Source organism: Ictalurus punctatus, chromosome 27, assembly GCF_001660625.3.
Source record: "Ictalurus punctatus breed USDA103 chromosome 27, Coco_2.0, whole genome shotgun sequence".
Lineage (NCBI taxonomy): Eukaryota > Metazoa > Chordata > Actinopteri > Siluriformes > Ictaluridae > Ictalurus > Ictalurus punctatus.
The window spans coordinates 6,240,175-6,262,343 of record NC_030442.2 but is presented as its reverse complement, the minus strand read 5'-3'; the positions used below and the strand labels follow the sequence as shown (position 1 = coordinate 6,262,343).

Genomic DNA, 22,169 nt, shown 5'->3' with positions numbered 1-22,169 from the left:
GTAGGATATGTAATACATATTTTCATTTTCTTCAGACATATTGTCACTTCAGTCTCCACAACGAATAACACCGATGGTTTTGACCTTTCTTTCAGTAAAAGAGAACAACGAGATCATACAGCGTTGAAGGACTGTAGAAATGTTTTACACATCACAATGTTTTTCTCAACAATGTAGCCAATAAATAGTTCAATTATTTCACAAACCTCAGTCTGTTCATTTCTTGACAGAAGGATTACACATAGATCATACACATACGGAGCTACACATGCATAACATGTCCAAAATTCTAATACATCTACCACATTCAGTCACCAGGTCTAGTATTTTCTGATAGATTAGTTACACAAACTGATAATTACCACAGAAGTAATTTCAGAAACAAAGATTCACTTAAACCACAAATGTACACATTGGTAGGGATCGTTAAACCCTGAAACACACGACTCGTCCCTTAATTCATTAACATAAACACACTGTAAGCATTCTGGTCAGCAAACCCCCAAGAAACACATGAGTCTCTCTCTCTCTCTCTCTGTCTCTCTCTCTCTCTCTCTCTCTCTCTCTCTCTCTAACACACCCACACACACGCACGCACACCCACACACCCACATACACACACACTTCAGACACTGTCACCAGAGCTCATAAATGTAAAATTTACACTATCTACAGAACTGTCACCCCGGGAAAACACATGTGTAGGACAGTGTGTATAGGTCTACAAGACATCGCCCGGAAAATGTGTCTTCTAGTTTAAACAAAACTCTCGATTCTTTTAAGCAACACTTTAAATATTTTACATCCTAAAGGGTTGGGTTTAGAAGACATATAATACGTGCGTTTCTTATAAAACACCGTCTTTAAAACATTTACCTCCTAAAGGGACCTATTTAGAAGGTATGTAAAAACTTTTTTTTTCTTTTCTTTTTTTTTTTATATATATCAATGTTTTAGAGTATTTATTTCAGTAAATTTTTATTCAAAGTCATGCCATTTTCTCAAAAGTGCAATCAATAAAGTTTCATTTATTTCACAAGCTTACATTCTGCTCATTTATTTTCACATTCAACCATCATGTATTTTCTAACAGCGGAGCTATACAAAACAAAACCCCCACAATCTAAATTTAATGTGTGGTTGCAAGATAAAAATTCTAATTTATTGAATTAATTAAATATTTAAAGTTGTACACATTATTTTGATGAGTTGTGTTGCCATAATAATGTTGATAATTACATCAACTTAATATTGTGTGTAATTTCTGCATTAATTAATTTAAAACAAAATTTACGTTGTAGTACATTTACATTTATTCATTTAACAGAGTGTTAGAGGACCTGTAGACTGAACAAATACTAAGGACATTACAATGTGAGTATCATTTCACTTACAATTAAATTCTACTAAAGCAATGAATTTGGGGCATGTTCTCAATTGTGATATGACCAATAGTGGACTCGTGTATAGGCTACACCTGCTAATACATTTGATGGACTATTTTGCACTACTACACGTAGCTAATGCTAGTCATATTTAGCAGTGTAATTTGAATATCTACTCTTTAGTTTACCGTAGCAGTGGATAAGAAGGAAAAAGTTTCATTTGACAAATCTGCTCATCTAGAGAGGGCTTTTCATTTGTGCTATAGGAAAGATAAGCATGATTACATTTCTGCTTATTCATGTAAACCTCAACTACATTGTGTAATCTAATTTCATGCATTGATACATTTTTTATTTTATTTTTTAAAATCTTTTGTCATTCGTACACGTAGCCTTCTAGCTCCACAGCCTTTGGACCACATGAAGATTATTAAGTCCAAATACCGTTCCACAATGACTGATCATCATTTGGAGGCCTGCTTGAGGCTGGCTACCAGCAGCTACTGTCCGGAATATGCGACCCTGGCTGATTCTATTCAGTGCAAATCATGAGAGTAAGGTAATGACCAAAAATGTACTGAATTGTAGTTTGCCATAAGGGCTCATGCAGTTATGAAAGGTGCATGAACATTATTGTGTGTGTATATATATTTGAAGTATACTCAGTATATATATAAATAAATATATGTTTCACATTTTTAGTGCAGGTAGATCTCTTTGACTGGTCATGTTAAAAGTAGCTTGCAAGTCAAAAATGTGCGGGCACCCCTGATCTACGCTGTTGTGCTGTTTCAGAATGTCCTTGATTTGATTATGCAGCAGTGGTTGGGACAGTTCACATATCTCTAAAAGCTGTTGTATGACTTCTTGTACAGAACTTTCTGAAATATGAAGAATGGTTTACATCTTTAAAAAAAAAAAAAAAAAGAGCTGCTAGGTTGTGCTCCAACTGTTTCTCTAAATCACGAAGCTCTTCATTGCTGGAATCCTCACTGTCCTCTATATCAGGGGGGTCATTTGGAGGCATATGTTCTTCTTGGGCCATTTAATTAGTTACACTACCAGAATATTTCTGGCTTGAACATCATCCAGTTGTCTGTTCTGTGCTCTTCTATGTGCATTAAATGTAGAGTACACATTAGTATGAAAGTTACATCCTTTATATGGACACTGGACTCTGTAATTAACTTTCTGGTGAATCTTTGATAAGTGGACCTTAATGGCGTTAATGGAGTTAAATGTGTACAAACAATCTTGGTGTAAGCAAGGAAACTGTACAATTCTACTGTAGCTCCTATGTTTTAACCTGTAATGTTTTAATAGGTAACCCCTTTTTGCCACATATAAAATCACAATACTTCCACTTCCACTGCATCTTCACAAGAACCTGTACAAACAGAACATAAGAAAACATTTAGCTCAACCACTCAGTTGCAGTTATATTAACTCCACTGTGAAACATTAACCAACCTCTGCTAATGACTAATCACCTTTGAAAAGTTACTGCTATAAATGCAACAAATCACTCACCCAGCAAAACTGAATTGCTGTTCATCCCAGGTGATTCATCACCATGTCAGGATCTTGTGATCTCCCTGGACAACTCTCTGATTTTTTACTGCACGCAACCTTGGGGTAACCACAGACAATCAATTCTCCTTTTCCTCTCACATTGCGTATCTGACATACTCATGTCCAAGGATTCATCCATTTCTATCCATACAGGTTCAGTCTCTTGTCATTTTGAGACTGGACTACTGCAACTCGCTCCTGGCTTGTCTGCCTCTAAGTGCCATTCAGCCTCTGCAACTGATCCAGAATGCAGCTGCTAGACTTGTTTTCAAACTTTCTAAGGTCTCCTACACAACCCCATTGCTCCCTCCACTGGCTTCCTGTAGCTGTCCACGTCAGATTTAAAACACTGATGCTTGCCTACAAAGCCAAAAATGGACAAGCACCCACTTACCTCAAATTACTTATCACACCCCGCACTGTACCATGCTCCCTCTGATCCTCTATCATCACTAGACTGGTGCCACCATCTCTCAAGGAAAAAAGAAAGGCATGCATCAAGACTCTTCTCTGCTCTGGCACCTAGGCTGTGGAATGAACTTCCCCTAGATATTCAAACAATGTCTTCAAATGATGTCTAAAGACGTACCTCTCCTTAAAGTACTTAAATTAGCACTTTTCATAAAAAAAAAAATTGTGTTGTGTTGTCTATGTGTTGTTCTTACTATATTATCTCCTAAAAGAGTTTTTAGACTTTGGTATTCTTAGTCCATAACCTAGTGAACCAGTACCAGGATGTATTTATTGATAGAGACTTCAACGCACTTCCGTAAGTTGCTCTGAATAAGGGTGTCTGCCAAATGCCATAAATGTAAATGTAAACATTTTAAATGAAGGAGAAGGAGCAGACAGAAAGGTTAAAGGGTCATGAAAATGCTTGCTACACACAAACAATTTTGATGCATAGGGAGTTGATGGCCAAGCCACTGCCCACAGCCAGACTCTAGCCCTGGCAGCATTGCGGGGAAATCCAAATAACACATTTGAACCCTTACACCACTGAAACAATCACTTGCAACCCATGAACGCTTCTCTCTCTCATCTAAATTTGTCATAGGAAAGCACCACATGCTGTCATGAATAATTAAGAGACAGTGTCTTCTCATGGGATAAGAGCATGCAGTCTCATGGATAATTATGAGACACTGACGCATCATCAAAGTACTACAGTACATTGCCACATCACTGCGTGTGTCATTGACACGATGTAAATTTTAAACCCGGAAGAAGAAAATAATGGAAAAAATGCTAAAAATTAAACAGTTTTCTCTTACAATTAAAATTAACAGATGCTAACCTTGTCTTTTATGATGTGCAACACAAACAACTCAGAAAAAATAGTTTAGTGTTTCATGGCTCTTTAATGACTGGCTTGCGATATAGTTTAAAAATAGTCTGTGGCAGCCAATATCTTGGTTTATAGCAAATGATCAGAATTTAATAAAATATACAAAATACATACTTGTTAAACCATACAAAGGCTGAGAAAAATAAGAAACATATCTTCCTTTTCCAATGCATATATGATTTGGTTTAAATTTAGGATTTTTGTGTGTTTTTTGAGATGTAATTAGGCTGGAAATTTTGCTGAAACCTGTTAACTCTGGCTTATGATATTAGTGTGTGTGTGTGTGTGTGTGTGTGTGTGTGTGTGTGTGTGTGTGTTGCTTGTAAGTTGTGAACCCTTTAGAATTTTCTATATATCTGCATAAATATGACCTAAAACATCATCAGATTGTCACACAAGTCTTAAAAGTAGACATAGAGACCCCAGTTAAACAAATGAGCCAAAAATATTATACTTGGTCATTTATTAAGGAAAATGATCCAATATTACATTTCTGTGAATGGCAAAAGTATGTAAACAATTAATTTGAAGGTGAAATTAGATTCAGGTGTTTTCAATCAATGGGATGACAATCAGGTGTGAGTAAGTGCTCTGTTTTGTTTAGACAGGGGTCTATCAAAGTGTGATTTTCATAACACAAGTTTTTGTAAGTGTATCATGGCATGAACAAAAGAGATTTCTGAAGACCTCATAAAAAGAGCTGTTGATGCTCATCAGGCTCGAAAAGGTCACAAAGTCATCTCTAAAGAGTGTGGACTCCACCAATCCACAGTCAGATAGATGAAGGAAATTTAAGACCATTATTACACTCCCTAGGAGTGGTTGATCAACAAAGATCACTCCAAGAGCAAGACACGTAATAGTCCACAAGGTCACAAAGGAACCCAGGGTAACTTCTAAGCAACTAAAGGTCTCTCTTACATTGGCTAATGTTAATGATCATAAGTCTACCATCAAAAGAACACTGAACAACTATGCTATGCATGGCAGGGTTGCAAGAAAAAAGCACTGCTCTTCAAAAAAAAAAAAACCATTGCTGCCCCTCTGCTGTTTGCTAAAGATCATGTGGACGAGGAAGAAGGCTAATGGAAATGTTTTATGGACAAATTAGACCAAAATAGTTTTTTGGTTTAAATGAGAAGGGTTAGGTTTGGAGAAAGGAAAACACTGCAAGTGGGTCATGCAGCAAGACAATGACTCTAAGCACATGACTCATTCTATCAAAGAATGGTTAAAGAAGAATAAAGTTGATGTTTTGGAATGGCCAAGTCAAAGTTCTGACCTTAATCCAGCAGAAATGTTGTGGAAGGACCTGAAGCAAGCAGTTCATATGAGGAAACCCACCAACATCCCAGAGTTGAAGCTGTTCTGTACTGAGGAATGAGCTAAAATTCCTCCAAGCCGATGTGCAGGACTGATCAACAGTTACCGGAAATGTTTATTATTGCTGCACAAGGGGGTCACACCACATACTGAAAGCGAATGCAAATGGGGAGTAACAGAATACATGAATATGTGTGTGTGCATGTTTGTGCAGGGTTTGTGCTGCTTTAACCATTCTCTGTAATTCCTGCCTTCTTTCACACCAATTGGTTGATTATAAAAAGCTTGTAACAACTATTGGACAAAAAAAATCCTGCCTCTCAACCATTAGCCTGCTCTCAGCGCAGAAGATTGATTGAGAAAATGAAAGCTGTCCTGAGTCGAAACAATGCCAAGGCCATATAAGGTAATTTTTAATATCATGTTATCACATTGCTTCGTATTACATGGTCATTCAAATGTCTAAATGATGGCAGAAGGGGCAGAAGGTACACTTGTAGAATCTAATATTTTATTTTATTCCATGGACATTCAAAAGAATGTAGGAATTTATATAAAATTATATGATACTAATAGTGCTGATAGTGTATTCATAGTAACACTGTTCTGAACGCTATTAAGAAAAAAAAAGTGTTCTCTTTTTGGAAAACCAGAATATGGTCACCCTAGCTTTTGTGATGTAATGTTAACCGCATCAGGGACAGTGATTTTTTATTTATTCATTTATTTATTTATTTTCTTAAATCCAAACAATGAACATGTTTTTAAGCTCTAAAATACGCTCTAAATAAAAATATTTTAGATAATATTGCTTTTCTCTTGACTTTATTTACATATGTGACCTTGAAGTAATAAAAAAATAATCAGAGTACATTACTTTCATATTGTGATACTTGGATTAGGTTACTGATTACATTTTTAATGAAGTAATTTGTAACTGTAACCCTCCAAACCCTGTATATATATGTATGTATTTGTGTGTGTGTGTGTGTGTGTGTGTGTGTGTGTGTGTGTGTGTGTGTGTGTGTGTTTTAACATATAGCTACTAGTCTGTATGCTGGATGATGATGACTATATGTTATCAATACTTAACTGCCTATTACATGGTTATTCTAAAGATTCACTAACCTAATAGCCTATAGCATAACTTAAGTCAACATAATTTTGTTTGAAGTTACATAGTTATTAATGTGGGCCTGCCCCACCAAAATCTAAGATGCTGTTGTCCTAGGATAATCAACCGTTCTTTCTGAACTAAAAAAAATATATATATGTTTTAAAAAATAATTTAAAAATATATATATATTTTTTTTTAGCAGAGGTGTTTTGCATGGGTTGTTAGAATGGATATGATTGTGGTGCGGTTCACTGTTTATTATTCTCTGTGTATCTGCTGTTGCTTCTGTTTTCAGGACATCCTGCAACTCATTTCAAGTGACTGTTAGCGTGTCTTATTTTCCTCATCATTGGTATGGGAACTGTGAAATCCTGCATGATACGACGGTCTTGGAATGATTAGCTGTCGTTCCATGAACTTTCCACCTGCATATTATTCAACTAATTGTACTGATAGAGATGTTCAAAGGTCTTTGCTATGGCTCTGTAGCTTTTTCCAATGTTGCTTAATTATGTTGTCCCTGAGAACTTTATTCTCATATACAACATACACACACGCACACACACACACACACACACACACACACACACACACACACTGGATTTTGTCCTGTAATTTAAAATATGGACATTTTCTGTTAATTGACAGTGAACCCACTGTAAAAAAAAAAAAATTAAAAAAAAAATTTTTTTAATGGTATACCTTCAGTTACAAAATAAATAAAATTATTTTTTTTTAAAAACACAGGGCATTATATATTATTTACTAGTGTATCTATAGTAAAAAATATTTTTTCAAAATTGACACTTCCTGTTATTTAATGGTATACTTATAGTACAAAAATGGCAAATGTTAAATAAATTTGTAAAATACCTATATTAAAAATCCATAAATATACGGGCAGCTCAATAACCAGACTTTGTCCTGTAATTAAAAAATGGAAATTCTGTTCATTTATGGATTACCTACAATAAATTGTTCAAAAAGACAATTTTTGTTCAATATTATACCTACAGCCATAAACATTTAACTGTTTTCAGTTAGTTACCAGTGTACCTACAGTGATTACTCTTTGTTCTGTGATAAATACAGATTTTTTATTAACTTATATATTGTTCCCAATTCCGTAAAAATACTAAACTAAGAACAAAAACATATGTGCCAAAGGGAAAAGTTTCTTATCTGTAAAGTGTTCCACTTTTGCGAACTCACAGTCTCTCTTAACATTACAAACAAACAAACAAGTTACATTCCAATTACACATTGGAAAATTTTCCAGGATATGCTTCTTGTCTTCTTGGTAAGATGAAGGCTACAAACAAAATAGAAAAATATATTACTGATTATCATTGACACAGCAATTAAAAGAGACAATTGGAAAGTGTCAAAAAAGATTCTGAAAAAAAATGTTACTTGGTTTAGAGTAATCATGTTAGTTATTTAATCATGTTAGTTATTTTGCCTCGTGTTGCTGTGCACGTCGGGCGGCATTAAACTGAACTAAACCGAATCTACCCACGTGAATCGGGACTGGACAAAGAGAGACAAAGCTAAAGAGTTGCAGCAAAGCAACACCAAGCCAAGCAAGTTGTGTGTTTATGCCATGCCATAGTTGAGTGTGTATGCCATGCCGTAGTTGAGTGTTTATGCCATGCCATAGTTAAGTATTCATGCCATGCCATAGTTGAGTGTTTATGCCATGCCATAGTTGAGTGTTCATGTCATGCCGTAGTTGAGTGTTTATGCCATGCCGTAGTTGAGTATTCATGCCATGCCATAGTTGAGTGTTCATGTCATGCCATAGTTGAGTGTTTATGCCATGCCGTAGTTGAGTATTCATGCCATGCCATAGTTGAGTATTCATGCCATGCCATAGTTGAGTGTTTATGCCATGCCATAGTTGAGTATTCATGCCATGCCATAGTTGAGTGTTCATGTCCTGCCATAGTTGAGTGTTTATGCCATGCCGTAGTTGAGTATTTATGCCATGCCATAGTTGAGTATTCATGCCATGCCGTAGTTGAGTGTTTATGCCATGCCATAGTTGAGTATTCATGCCATGCCATAGTTGAGTATTCATGCCATGCTATAGTTGAGTGTTTATGCCATGCCATGCCATAGTTGAGTATTCATGCCATGCCATTGTTGTGCATTCATGTCAAGCCATAGTTAAGTGTTCATGCTGTGCCTCAGTTAAGAGTGTTCATGCCGTGCCTCAGTTAAGAGTGTTCATGCCATGCCTAAGTTAGATGAGTGTTTCCTACCTTAGTTTAAGGAATGTTCATGTCTTAGTTGAAGGAGGGTTCATGTCTTGGATTAAAGAACGTTCATGTATTAGTTTAAGGAGTGTTCAGGCCTTAGTTCAATTAGTGTTTCCGTTCCATGTCCTCTGCTCAAGTATCAAATAAAGACTTCCCCCCTGCGCTTACTTCCTGTCCAAGTCTCGTTCCGTAACAGTTACCGCTTGTAAAAGAAACGTGCAGTATGATTTCAATGGCTGTTAAAAAAAGTATTAGAATTAATAAACACTACCACAGAAAGAGAGAAAAAGAAAGAGGGAGCATGAGGAACAAAGAAAGAAAGTTGCTGTCACAGAGGGAAACACAAAGATGGAGAAAAAGAAAGACAGAGGGAAAGAAAGGTATGATCGAAAGAGATGGAAAGAGTGAGAGAAGGAGATACTCAGAGGACGGTAGATAGACTTGGAGAGACACAAAAGGAGATAGAGAGATAGGGACAAGGATAGAGAGAGAAAGATAGGTAGGGACAGAGAGAACCAAGTGATGATAAGAACCAAGGCAATCAAGAGAGAAGAAGCTACAAAAAGCAACAAAACATGAGCTCCTACTTCAGCAAATAATTGGATTGCTTTTAGATAAAGTTTAGTGGCAAGTTTTATAATACAATTCCAAAAAAGTTGGGACAGTATGGAAAATGTTAATAAAAACAAAGAGGTGTGATTTGTAAATGTACTTTGACTTGTATTTAAACAAAAAAACTTATAAAGACAAGGTATTTGATGTTTTACCTAATCAACTGCACAGTTTTTTTTTTTAAGGTAAACGCTTATTTTGAAATTGATGAATGCAACACGTTCCAAAAAAGTTGGGATGGGGCAATTTAGGACTAATAGCTATGTGATGTGACGAGTTGAAATAAGAAGGTGATGTGATGCAGGTGAGGCAATTGTCTGATCATAGTATATAAGGAACCTCCAAAAAAAGGTCTAGTCCTTCAAGAATAAGGATGGGTCAAGGCTCATCAATCTGCCAACAGATGCGTCATTGAATAATCCAACACTTTGAGAACAACATTCCCCAAAGAGTTTTCAAAAAGAATGGAACTGCCCCTGGCCTGAGCTTAATGGTATATTGCTGCTGTATCACTGCATGAAAAGAGCTGTAATCAAACCAGTAGACTCCTGTGTCCACTTTTTTACTACGCCCTATGATGTTTTGCACAAATTATGGGAGTAAGTTTCCATTAAGATGTAAACAAACCTTTCACTGTGTTGTCACTAGTCATTAATTTGTAGGAAGATGACAGAGCATATAAAGAACATCAACATACCCATCCCTTCCTTAATAGAGAAATGTGAGGATGATTTTAAAAAGTGTCCATGGATAATTTACAGTAGCAAATGCATATGATAAACTGAAGGCTGTATAGTGTATATTGTGCTTATACCATATTGAAATAATATTGACCTGAAAACTATATCCAGTTATGTATTTTGTGGAAATTATAACATAACATTTAACATTATAGCTAATGGCTAATTGTGACCATGTTTGTTGCGGCATCCATATTGCAGTTTCTGACGGTGACTCGAATAGTGCCTTGTGAGCTAGCTTTAACGTTTAGCTGGTGATTTTCCAGAAAGAGAGCATTCCTTTTTTGTTGCTCCTCTTTTTTTCTTTGGGTATTTTTTAAGACTTGTTTTTTTTATATGTGCCTTGCTCTTCAGGGCCACAATATGAGGCAGTTTTTACTCAATTCTGAGTCTTGGATCGATTAACTCGAAAACCAAGAAAGATAGTTAGATGCAGCCCATCAGCCCACCATCTTGCCACAATATGGATCCAGACCTAGATGTTTTATATGCATTCATTTTAATTAATTGCACTTGAAAAATATAAACAATCTCCATAAAAGCAGAACTGAGAAACGATCAAAAGTTACTAGAAATTTTAAGCAAAATGTGCCCAGATGGCTACTCTTGCAACACCCTTTCTAATTTGTTAAATTTGAGAAAAATTATATCAGGATACTTTTCAGAGCCTTTTCAAACTTCAACATTTTCTGCAAGCGGGTTGTAAAGGCATTTGAAATATACGGGTGATGTTAAGAGTGACTCATTTTACTGCAGAAGAACGTGTTGACACGTACAATGTCATTTTGGCTCTTCTCAGTGGCACGTTCAATGGGAACATTATTGTCTGGTATAGGGATGAGGGTTTCCAAATGGGATTTTTCAGCTACATAACACACTTGTGCTGGTGTTCAGTTTTTTACACAATTCTCAGTCAAGGAACAAGTAACATGACAACTAAGACAGATAGCGTGATGTGGCCCATCACCTATTCAGAGTATCACAATATGAATCCAGACATTGATGTTTAGTATGCATTATTTTTAATTGACTGTAAAACTGCAGATGAAAAATGAAAACAAACTCCATAATAGCAGAACTGATAAACCATCAAATTAAGCAGAAACTCAGCAAAATATGCCCAGACAGCTGCTCTTGCAACAGTCTTTGCAAAAAAAAAAAAAACAACAACAACAACAAAAAACATTTAATTGAGAAAATAAAAAAGATTAGAATAAAATATCAGAATACATCAATAGCAGAGCCTTTCAAACCTGACCATTTTCTGCAAGTAGTTTGTAAAAACATCTTAAGCATCACACTGGTGATGTTAAGAGTGACTCATTTAACTGCAGTAGAGCCTGTTAACACGTAGAATGTCATTGCGGCTCATCTCAGTGGCACGTCCAATGGGAACATCATTATCTGGTATAGGGACGATGGTCGGCATCGTGTTCCTGGAGAAAGCATACCTGGACCAACACAGTTTGTTTGTAATTAATGTTTTGTTTAAAGAGTATAATACTTTACCTTGTATAGTACATGACAGAGTTGTAGTCATATGGAGTGTTCAAATTGTTGGTGTCAACTTTATCAAAATTGTGTTTTTTGTCTGTGAATAAATTAATCACATAATTATATTGTTGTTTCCTTTGTCTTCTTTGACTGTCAGAACAAAGGGCAGAACAAATACCATTGCATAAACCACTGTGTGCATCTCTCTCTCTCTCTCTCTCTCTCTCTCTCTCTCTCTCTCTCTCTCTCTCTCTTTCTCATTTCATTTTTTCTCAATACATTCTTGATAAATAGATGGAAATTATTTATCCACTTAATAGTGAAGCTTTCTGAGTTTCCATTTATGGAGCCATAAATGGAAACTCAAAATGCTTCAATATGACCTACTGCACTATAGTTCATAATAGTTATGATAGTTCTAATTCAGGGATACCTAAGGATGCCTTAGGGATAACCAGTTCTACAAGGTCCACAAAACTCAACACAATGCATCAGATCTAACAGTGATAGACCTTCAGGTGCAAGGTCCTTTAAATGTCCTGGAAACTGTCCTTTCCTCTGCTGTGTCTGGAAAGTTTCCATCCACTAGGAAAAATCTGTTGAATGGCCCTCTAATTCACAATTCCCACTAGAGATTCTCAGAAGCACTGGCTCTCCAAGCTATAATTCTATGCCAAAGATGGCAAAAATCAATGTTTTTTCTTTAGGTTAACTTCAAATGTTCACTGTCAGACAGTGAAAAGTGTATAGAACAAAAGTAAACAAACTTTATTAACCAGAAATAGCAAGCGTGAAATTCTTGGTCTGCTCACCTGGTATAACATTTTCGTAGAGGATTTTGACATGCTTGTCACGGTCACTACGAGTCTGCTCATGTTTAAAGCCCAGAGCATGGAGAAGCTCATGTTGGATGATGTGATAGTAAATACAGCCACTGCGTTTTAGGGACACAACCTGCCTTCCACCCCTGCGACCCACGTAAGAGTAGCACCTGTACAGCAAAGAATATATACTCAAGCCTGCTTTCATTACATGAGAACTGGGATGGGAGTTAAAGCAAATGTTGAAAATATGTTTCTGAAAAATGGTCTCCAATATTAGGATTGTTGACATACCCAGTGTCTGAGATTATATCAATGTAGTCTTCTTCATTGGTGTGAGATATCAATTGGATACAGGTCGAATTTTGGAAGGAATCCAGCCCACGCAGGATATTTCTTTTTTCAGAGCATGCTGTCAGAAAGATAGAATCTTGTTAATGACAGCTAATGGAGCTCTGACACATCTTACTTTGAAGCCAGGTAAAAAGTGATACTCACAATATTCCCTGGAAATGGTGAAGGGCAAATTAACCTTCCCGTCACTGCCCCTGCGCCATTTGCACCCATGAGAAGTACATGGATCTGCATTCTGGAGCCCAGTGTATACTGCTATGTCACATGTATAATGGAGAATTCACCCTTTGACTTTCCTGTTCAGTAAAGCACAATTGTATACTTCACACTAGGATTTTTAGTCTATGCATTTTTCAGACATCTTTTAAGAAAACAGCATTAAAAATGAAAAAAAGGGAAAAAAAACCCTGTTTTACTTAATAAGACTGAATACTAAAAGCTATACCTACATTTCTTTCGATTAAAGATCCTACTGTTGATTGTATTGTGTTGATTGTTGACATTGTATAAATGTGTGCATGTTTAACACTTGTCCCAGAACCAGTGAAACTAGGTCTAGTGAAAATGTACTTTCCACAAAAACATTTATTAATTGGAAGTAGACATCATCTATTTAATTAAAATGAATAAAATATTTTATTTATATAGTGAACAATAACAAAAGCACAGAGGAAAGCAGAATACATTTCTTGAAAGGGATATTGAAACAGAAGTAATTTGCTGTAAGATAGGTCAGACAATTGTTTTTTACCAATAAAATACTGATGTTGAATCCATAAGTGAAATCTAGTTGTATAACCTTTTGATAAAAGGTTATATATAAAGGGTTGTGTGGGTATGATCAGTGTTTATTATTTTATACATACATACATACATACATATACATATATATATATATATATATATACATATATATACATATATATATATATATATATATATATATATATATATATATATATATATATATATATATATATATATATATATATATATAGCTTATTTATACTCATTCTAACCCAACCAATGGTCATGAAAATACCTACAATACATTATACGTCTCTCTGTATGTCTCTCTCTCTCTCTCTTTCCAATCTTGCCAGCATTCTTGTTGGCTCTTTCAATTATGGCAGATACAGAGAAATAATCCTGGTCAGTGTTGTTATCTGAAATGGATTTAGTGATATTAGTAAAACAAAGCTGTAAAATTTCAAAACTGTACAGATAAATTAATTAAGAATCTGAATCTTACCAGTCTCCTCAGAGGTCTCATTAAGCAATGCCTGGTTGATAAATATTTATAATGTCTGAGCTGACATTTTTATTAAGCACATGTCGATAGTTGAAATTTTTTAGATTTTCTCTAAATTACTCATAATGTATTTTATGTTAATTTCTGTTAGCTCACCTTTATGGAATGACTCTGAACTAGACTGATGCTGAGCAGCAGCAGGATGATGCTTTGAATCAGGTACATGATGAGAGTCACATTCAGTGTAGCATCACCAAGACTGAAGAATGCTCATGCAAAAGTACAGCTTAAATACACTCATAAGAGTTTACCACTTCTCTCTCACATAACTCAGCTTCAGCATCTCAAGGGTTATGGCAAACCAGAAAAAAAACGGAACTAGAAAATCTTACACAAAAATCTAGTTGTTTTTTCCCCTTGACATTTCACATGCAATACTTTTTCTAAAACACTTTTGAAACTTCTTTGAAATATTTAAACTGTTGAAACTTGGGCTGAAATCCATTTTTATTCTAATGAACAATGTATATTTAAAAAGCAGATGTCCAGAATGACTGTATTTTAGGTCTTTTCACATTCTGGTGAGTCCAAATCATAGTGAAATTGATACTTTTGGTGTCATGTGAATCATTTGGTTTTACACTAGTCAAGTCAAGTCAAGTGGCTTTTATTGTCATTTCAATCATATACAGTTGGTACAGTACATGGTAACAGGAAACAAAGTTCCCCCAGGACCATGGTGCTACATAAAAAAACAGACTAACTACGTGTGATGACACAGAACTAAATAAAACCTACACATTTTTACATAAAGTGCATGTGCAAACATGTGCTAACAACACAGGACAGTACAATAACTACTAAACAGGACATTAGGCACAGTAAGTGACAGTGTAGAGCTGAGCAGTACACAGTTCTAGTATGGAAGTGATATAAAAGATAGGTGCAGAAGAGTAACAATATAATTTAAAAATGCTGTGAATGTAAACATAACATGCTATGCCTTAGTATTCAGCTGATTAGCTTATCCCAAATATGGACATAGCAATTATTGCAGTAGCAGCCAGGTAAAGTGTAGAATAGTGACAAGAAATTAAATGCAATATTTTTCTAAGCACAGTAGCAGCAAAAATGCAATACAGTCTATACACAAATGTGCAAAAATAGCAATGGGAATGGTATGGTTTTCCGTTCAGCCTGTGTATGTGCGTGTGTGTGTGTGTCAGTCCAATCTGTATACAATCTTTGAGTATTGAGGTGTCTGATGGCTTGGGGGAAGAAGCTGTTACACAGTCTGGCCATGAGGGCCTGAACTCTTCGGTAACTTTTGCCAGATGGCAAGAGGGTGAAGAGTGTGTGTGAGGAATGTGTGGGGTCATGCACAATCCTGGTGGCTTTGCGGATGCAGCGTGTGGTGTAAATGTCTATGATGTAGGGAAGAGATAACCCAACAAACTTTTCAGCTGTCCTCACTGTCCGCTGCAGGGTCTTGCGATCTGATACGGTGCAATTTCCAAACCAGGCAGTGATGTAGCTGCTCAGGATGTTCTCAATGGTTCCTCTGTAGAACCTGGTGAGAATGAGGGGTGGGAGATGGGCTTTTTTCAGCCTTCACAGAAAGCAGAAGCACTTCTGGGCTTTCTTGGATATGGAGCTGCGGTTGAGGGCCCAGGTAAGGTTCTCCATCAGGTGAACACCAAGAAATTTGGTGCTCTTACTCTGTATTATTAATAAAATGATGATGGGCTGGAAACTTACATGTAGAAGTATTTTATTTATTTTAATGAAATACGGTGACATAACGAGGTAATCTAACGTTTGGCGACTGCACATAGAAATGCAACTATGCACAGAGAACATGGCGCCATGGTGCTAGATGATAAATAATAATGAAAATAACTAGTTTAAAGCATTTTCTCTACTTTCTCTATCTTATCCAACATCTATTTTCTTTTTGTTTGTTTTATGTTTTCCATAAGGGGTGTGGACAATTGTACAATGAGTTTATCATATATAGTTTCTGTTTTCACTTGAATTTTGCTGTTTGCTGTATCACATAAAAGGTTGAAAAAGATCTGACATGATTTATCTTGGTTTATTCTATTTTACTGTTTTACATCAGAAAAACCAAAAGGCCATCATTGCCAAAAGGCCATCAAATACAGTCCTAGTTTAGTACCGTGATCATTGAACAATTGATCTAAAAGGTCTTTCTTATATTGTGTAAAAAAAATAAATAAATAAATAAATAAATAAAAAAATTATAAAAAAAATTAATTTAAAAAAGCTGCAGGACCATGTGGAGATTTTTGACCATTGAAAGTTAATATTTAATGAGCATGTGCTTGTTATGTTTTACAGAATGTTTACAGATGTTTTATTTTAAAACTAGAATTAATATATTTACAGATTTACCCTGGCACTTCGGTTTCAAATATGTGAAGGCCAATAACTTTGCTGTGATGGAATAACTGATTCATTGTGACAGCATATTTCAGGATGTTTACTACTTAATTTCCCAAGGCAATATGGCCAATTTTTTTTTAAATAATTTGTGAGGCAAAATAAATGTTATGTTTTTTTTTCTTTTTTTTTCAAGATTTAAATATTGTCTTAAAACTGCAGTTCAAAAAAAAAAAAAAAAAAAAAAAGTTAATTGTCTAACAATACTGTTGTTGAATGAATTGATTTCATAAGAGCTATTAAATTAACAAAAATATGAAAGGTATAAACTACTGAAGAATATCTCAGAGCAAATACATTTTTAAAGGGTTGTCAACTTTAAAAAATGTGTTTGTAATTATGGTAATTAAGTACATAACACTTAAATTCCTTTGAAATAATGTGGAATAAAAATAATTGGATCAACTTCATTTTTATAAGTAATCAACTTAAAGATGTGTTTATTCTACATATTATTAAGTAAGTGTTAATTGAAAATACATTTGAGTGTAGAAGAAAAGGTCATTCCTCTGACTCAATGTAGCTTGTTCATTGAACATAATTTCATTAGAAGTTGTCATAATTCAAAAAGATTTATGCAAACTGTTGCGTTATTTTTTTGTTGACTAAACAAAACATTTGTTTTTAGAGTGCAGTGCGTTTCTTGCAGGAACATAACATCAATTTGTTTTTGTTTAAGAAACTCATAACATTCTTTTATGACTGTCTCTAGCACCATTTAAGTTGAAAGTTCCAATTTTAAGATTAGTCATACTGGGGGCCAAAGTAACTAGTTTTGTCAAAAAGTTCAACATTAACAGCTTCATCTTCTTTGTTAATTTTTTTTCCTGGAGTTTATTTACCAACTTCCTGACACTATACACCTCTACATCCTGAAAATCTCTCTTTCATTATACATCTCACGTCATTGATAAACCATTTAGAGTCAGGGAAAAAATATTCAACCTGCACTATGGAGTTACATTTGTGCCAAAACTAAACAAACAAATATACCATTTTGCAAACAAACACAATCTGCTTTGCAAAGAAAACTAGACTCTCAAACAAACAAAGCAATTTTCTCACAAATGCACCGACTTGATTTTCTCCATACTTCTCAAAATCAACATCATCTTTTCCCACTTGATCAGCATCTGCCACTGCAAAATCACTCTGAATATGTTTAACCTGCTCAACAGATTCAGAGACTGCACCGGTTTTACTAGGCTCAGCTACAAGCTCCATCACACCAGGTCCATTAACTATGGCTACAGCAGCAGCTGGCCCATCCTCAAGGTCTTTGATCGCGGATACACCAGCGACAGCCGTGTCAACCACAGTCTCAGCCGGAGGTGCAGTAGAAACAACTCTGTGCTTGTGTTTGCGCGTCCATTTTTATCAGGACAAGGACAAACAAGATGGCCAATTTACCACAATTAAAGCATTTAATTTCAGTATCAGAATTGCAACTTCTGTGTAGTCAAAGCCATCAATTCTGAACTTAAAAACCAGGTCAGGCTCATCAACTCTGGTTTTCAGAACCATGATAACTTGTCTTCTAAATGAGACTAGATGCTTCAAAAACAGCAACTTACAAAATTATCATGACCCACAATCTCTCCCACCTCCAAACAGCACTGCTCCACACCAGCTACAGACTCTACTCTTACTCCATGATCCCGATGATTAGATTTTCAAAAACTCACTGCGCTGTGTCATAACTCCCAGCGAAACGCTGGTTGCAGACTTTAAATTCTTAGAAGATATCCAAAAGAAGTAAATCAAGAACACATAAAACACACAGAAAAATTTGAAGTTTGAGCACACGCACAAGCCACAAATGTCTATCACTCGAACTCACCATGCTCTTCCCACTCCCAGCATGCACTCAGACAGAGAGAGAGAGAGAGAGAGAGAGAGAGAGAGAGAGAATTTTTGAATTTCAAAGGCCTTTTATTTACAAGCTTTTAAAAGCTACATTGACCTATTTCGGTCCCTCAGAGTCATTGCAAATGACCTTAAAAGAAAAAAAAAAAAAGTAAAATAAGTTTATATACATATAAATACATATATATAAAAAAAATAAATAAATAGATAATTAAAATACTTCTCCTTCCAGTTGCCTTCAAAACCCCCAAAAGGGTGAAGAAAATAAAATAAGCAACCAAGTATCAACCAGTATGTATACAGTCTTCTAAAAGTTGATGAAATCTCACTTTTTCTTCTAAAACCACACATAATGCCCCTTCAAGACACCAGATATTTTCAAACGCCACAACGTCTTTCATCTCTTGGTGAAACTTAAAATCGATTAATATCCTAGATTTTAAGAGAATCGCAAAAACCACTAAAACGCTGTCCCCTGAATTTGATTCAATTTTGTTTCTCCTGCTGACATATATGGCCATCTTTGCCTGCCCTATGATAAAATTTATCAACTGACACTTAAACCTTTTTTTTTGAGAGTATTTAAAACCAAAGATAAAAGTTTCGATTGTAAAACTCTCATTAAAATGGCCAAGCAGTCTCTGTAAAACAGTAAAAAGAGGCTTCAATCTCACACAGTGCATAAACACAGATTCTCTCACAGCACAGAAAGGACATTCATAACTCACATCAGGGTTTAAAACACAGATAAAAGAATTAACAGCCACTGCACCGTGTAAAATCCTCCACTGTAAATCCCCACACTTTTTTGTTAATGGTGACTTGTATAAAGCCCTCCATTGTGGCTTTACATGTTCCTTTATTTGTAGAACAGACCGCCAAGGTGTGTCGACTCTTTTGTCCAAAAAATTTTTCTTTAGGGATATTACGCACATTTTATACAGTTCTTTCCCAGATGGTACCTTGGGACCCACAAAACTTAGTTGTTCAGATTTAAAAAACACACCTGAGCACTCATGTACATTCGCCGAGACACTAAAATCTGGTAAGGGATCTTGGTCATTGGGACTGTTTAGCCCTCCGGAATATTCCTCCAGCATTTTCAAGACCTCTTCAGTCAACAGGGACCTCCATTCCACAAGGAACTGCGTGACTACACGGACTGACCTCATCTTTATGTGCCCAGCAACTGCCACCGCGTTCCCAAAACCCGGTCCTGCTACGGTCAGTAGGTCACCCAGAGTGACGACTCCAGCCCTGCAGAACCTCTCCGTAAGCGCAGGAAACGGCTTCCTCTGAGAGACATCAAGAATGGAACCCTTTATAATCGGCTCCTGCAGCAGCCAGTAGAGAGAACTTGAGCATTGTACTCTCTGCACTGTTAAAAGTCCCCACACTTTAAAAACATTTCGGTAAAAAACAGGAAGTTTCCTGATGTCCATCTTTTTCGGGTCCATCCAGAAAAGAGGTTTATGCAAATCCAGCCCTTCAAGTGTCCGTAAGATGGCACATGCTACACCCTTCCAGTTTGCATTTACAGGTCCTTGTAGCAGCCTTTGCACAAAACGTAACCGAAAGGCTGCAGTCCTGCTCTGCAGGTGTACCAGTCCATGTCCCCCTTCATCCTTGGGGAGAAACAGAACACTCTGTGGAACCCAGTGTAGACTATCCCAGAAAAAATTAACTAAAATTGACTGGATTTTAGATAAAACATGTATTGGAGGATCGATGCACGCAAGCCTATGCCAGAGGGATGATGCTACCAGGTTGTTAATTATAAGTACCCGCCCCCTAAAGGACACTTTTTTAACTAAAAAATTCCACTTCTCCAACCGACCCTTTACCTTCTCGACAGTCCCTTCAAAGTTTTTCCTCATAAACCCTTCATCTCCTAAAAACACCCCCAAATACTTAAAACCACCTCTGCACCATAGTAAGCGGTCTGGGAGGTTTGGGACGCCGCCTAACCATCCCCCGATTAAAAACGCCACGCTTTTCTCCCAGTTTACCTTGGCAGAAGAAACAATTCTAAAATCGTCAGTGATCTTCCGTATCGTATCAACATCCCTCTGGCTGCCAACAAGTATCGCCACATCGTCAGCGTATGCTGATAGTTTAAAAACACCCTCACACTTTGGAATTGTTATACCTTGTAGTTCAGTTCTCAGTTTAGTTAAAAGAGGTTCAATCGCAAGGGAATATAACATGCCAGATAGTGGGCATCCTTGTCTTATTCCCCTATGAACTTTAAAAGGAGCACACAAGTCACCATTAACCTTCAGTATGCTTTCACTGTCACGATACAGAACTCTTATTTTTTCGATAAAATCCTAATTAAAACGAAAAGCAGACAAAACGTTCCATAAGTAGGTATGCTCAACCCTGTCGAAAGCCTTTTCCTGGTCAATTAAAATCAAACCACATTCCAAATTAAAAATCCTTCCGACCTCTACAACATCCCTAATGAACGAAATGTTATCATGAATAAATCGACCCGGCACACAGTAGGTCTGGTCCGGATGGATCACCTCTTCCATGACTTTACTAAGTCGGTTTGCCAATACCTTGGAGAGCAGTCGGTATTCTACACAGAGAACTGAGACAGGTCTCCATGATTTTATGTCGTGTAAATCTCATTTCTTGGGCAACAGAGTCAAAACTGCTCTGCGACAACTGAGCGGCAGCCGCCCCGTGACTAAACTGTCACCCAGTACTTCCAGTAGGTCTGCACCCATTTCAGGCCAAAAGGACTTATAAAATTCAGCCGGTAGACCATCGATCCCTGGTGCCTTGCCACTCTCCATACCCTGGAGGGCTCGTAGCAGTTCCTCTAGGGTCAACTCCCCTCCGAGGTCTGCATGTGCTACCTCTGACACCTGAGGGAGATCTTCCAAGAAGACGTTATCATGTGCCTGCTCAATGGAGATTTCACTCATGTACAGTTCCTTGTAGAACCCGACTGCTCTCTTTCGAATTTCTCTGTGGTCCACTAAAAGTGTCCCATCATCAGAAAACAGGCCATGTATCATCTTATTTTGACCATTCTTTTTTTCCAAATTAAAAAAGAATTTTGACGGTGCATCCATACACTCTACAGTCTGAAATCGCGACCTGACCAGAGCTCCTTGTGCGGTAACGTCTAGCAATTTGGTCAATAAATTCTTCTTTGTCCTTAAATTTTCTATGCATACCTGCCGTCCTGTGTTTTTCATTGGCTCCATTAGCGCCATTATTTCATCTTCCAAGGATTTCATACGTAGAGTTGTGTCTCTCGTGACACTGGAGGTATACTGTTGACACAGCTGTTTAATTTGCGTTTTGGCAAAATCCCACCACTGTTGCACAGATTTAAAAGAATGCTTTGTTGTTCTAAAATCACTCCAAAAATACTTAAACACATCCTTAAAATGACCGTCTTGCAATAAACTGGTGTTAAAATGCCAATACGCACTCTTATGCTTGAGTTTACTTAAAAACACAGTAGACAGAACCATACAATGGTCCGTAAATCCTACCGGTATAATTGCACAACTTCTAAAAGCACTTAACTGGTGTTTAACA

At 36.5% G+C, this 22,169-nt stretch overlaps 1 pseudogene; it reads right to left on the bottom strand.

Moving 5' to 3' along the window:
- Positions 1-11,107: 11,107 nt before the first annotated feature.
- Positions 11,108-16,880, bottom strand: LOC108259162 (high choriolytic enzyme 1-like; annotated as a pseudogene).
- Positions 16,881-22,169: the final 5,289 nt, after the last annotated feature.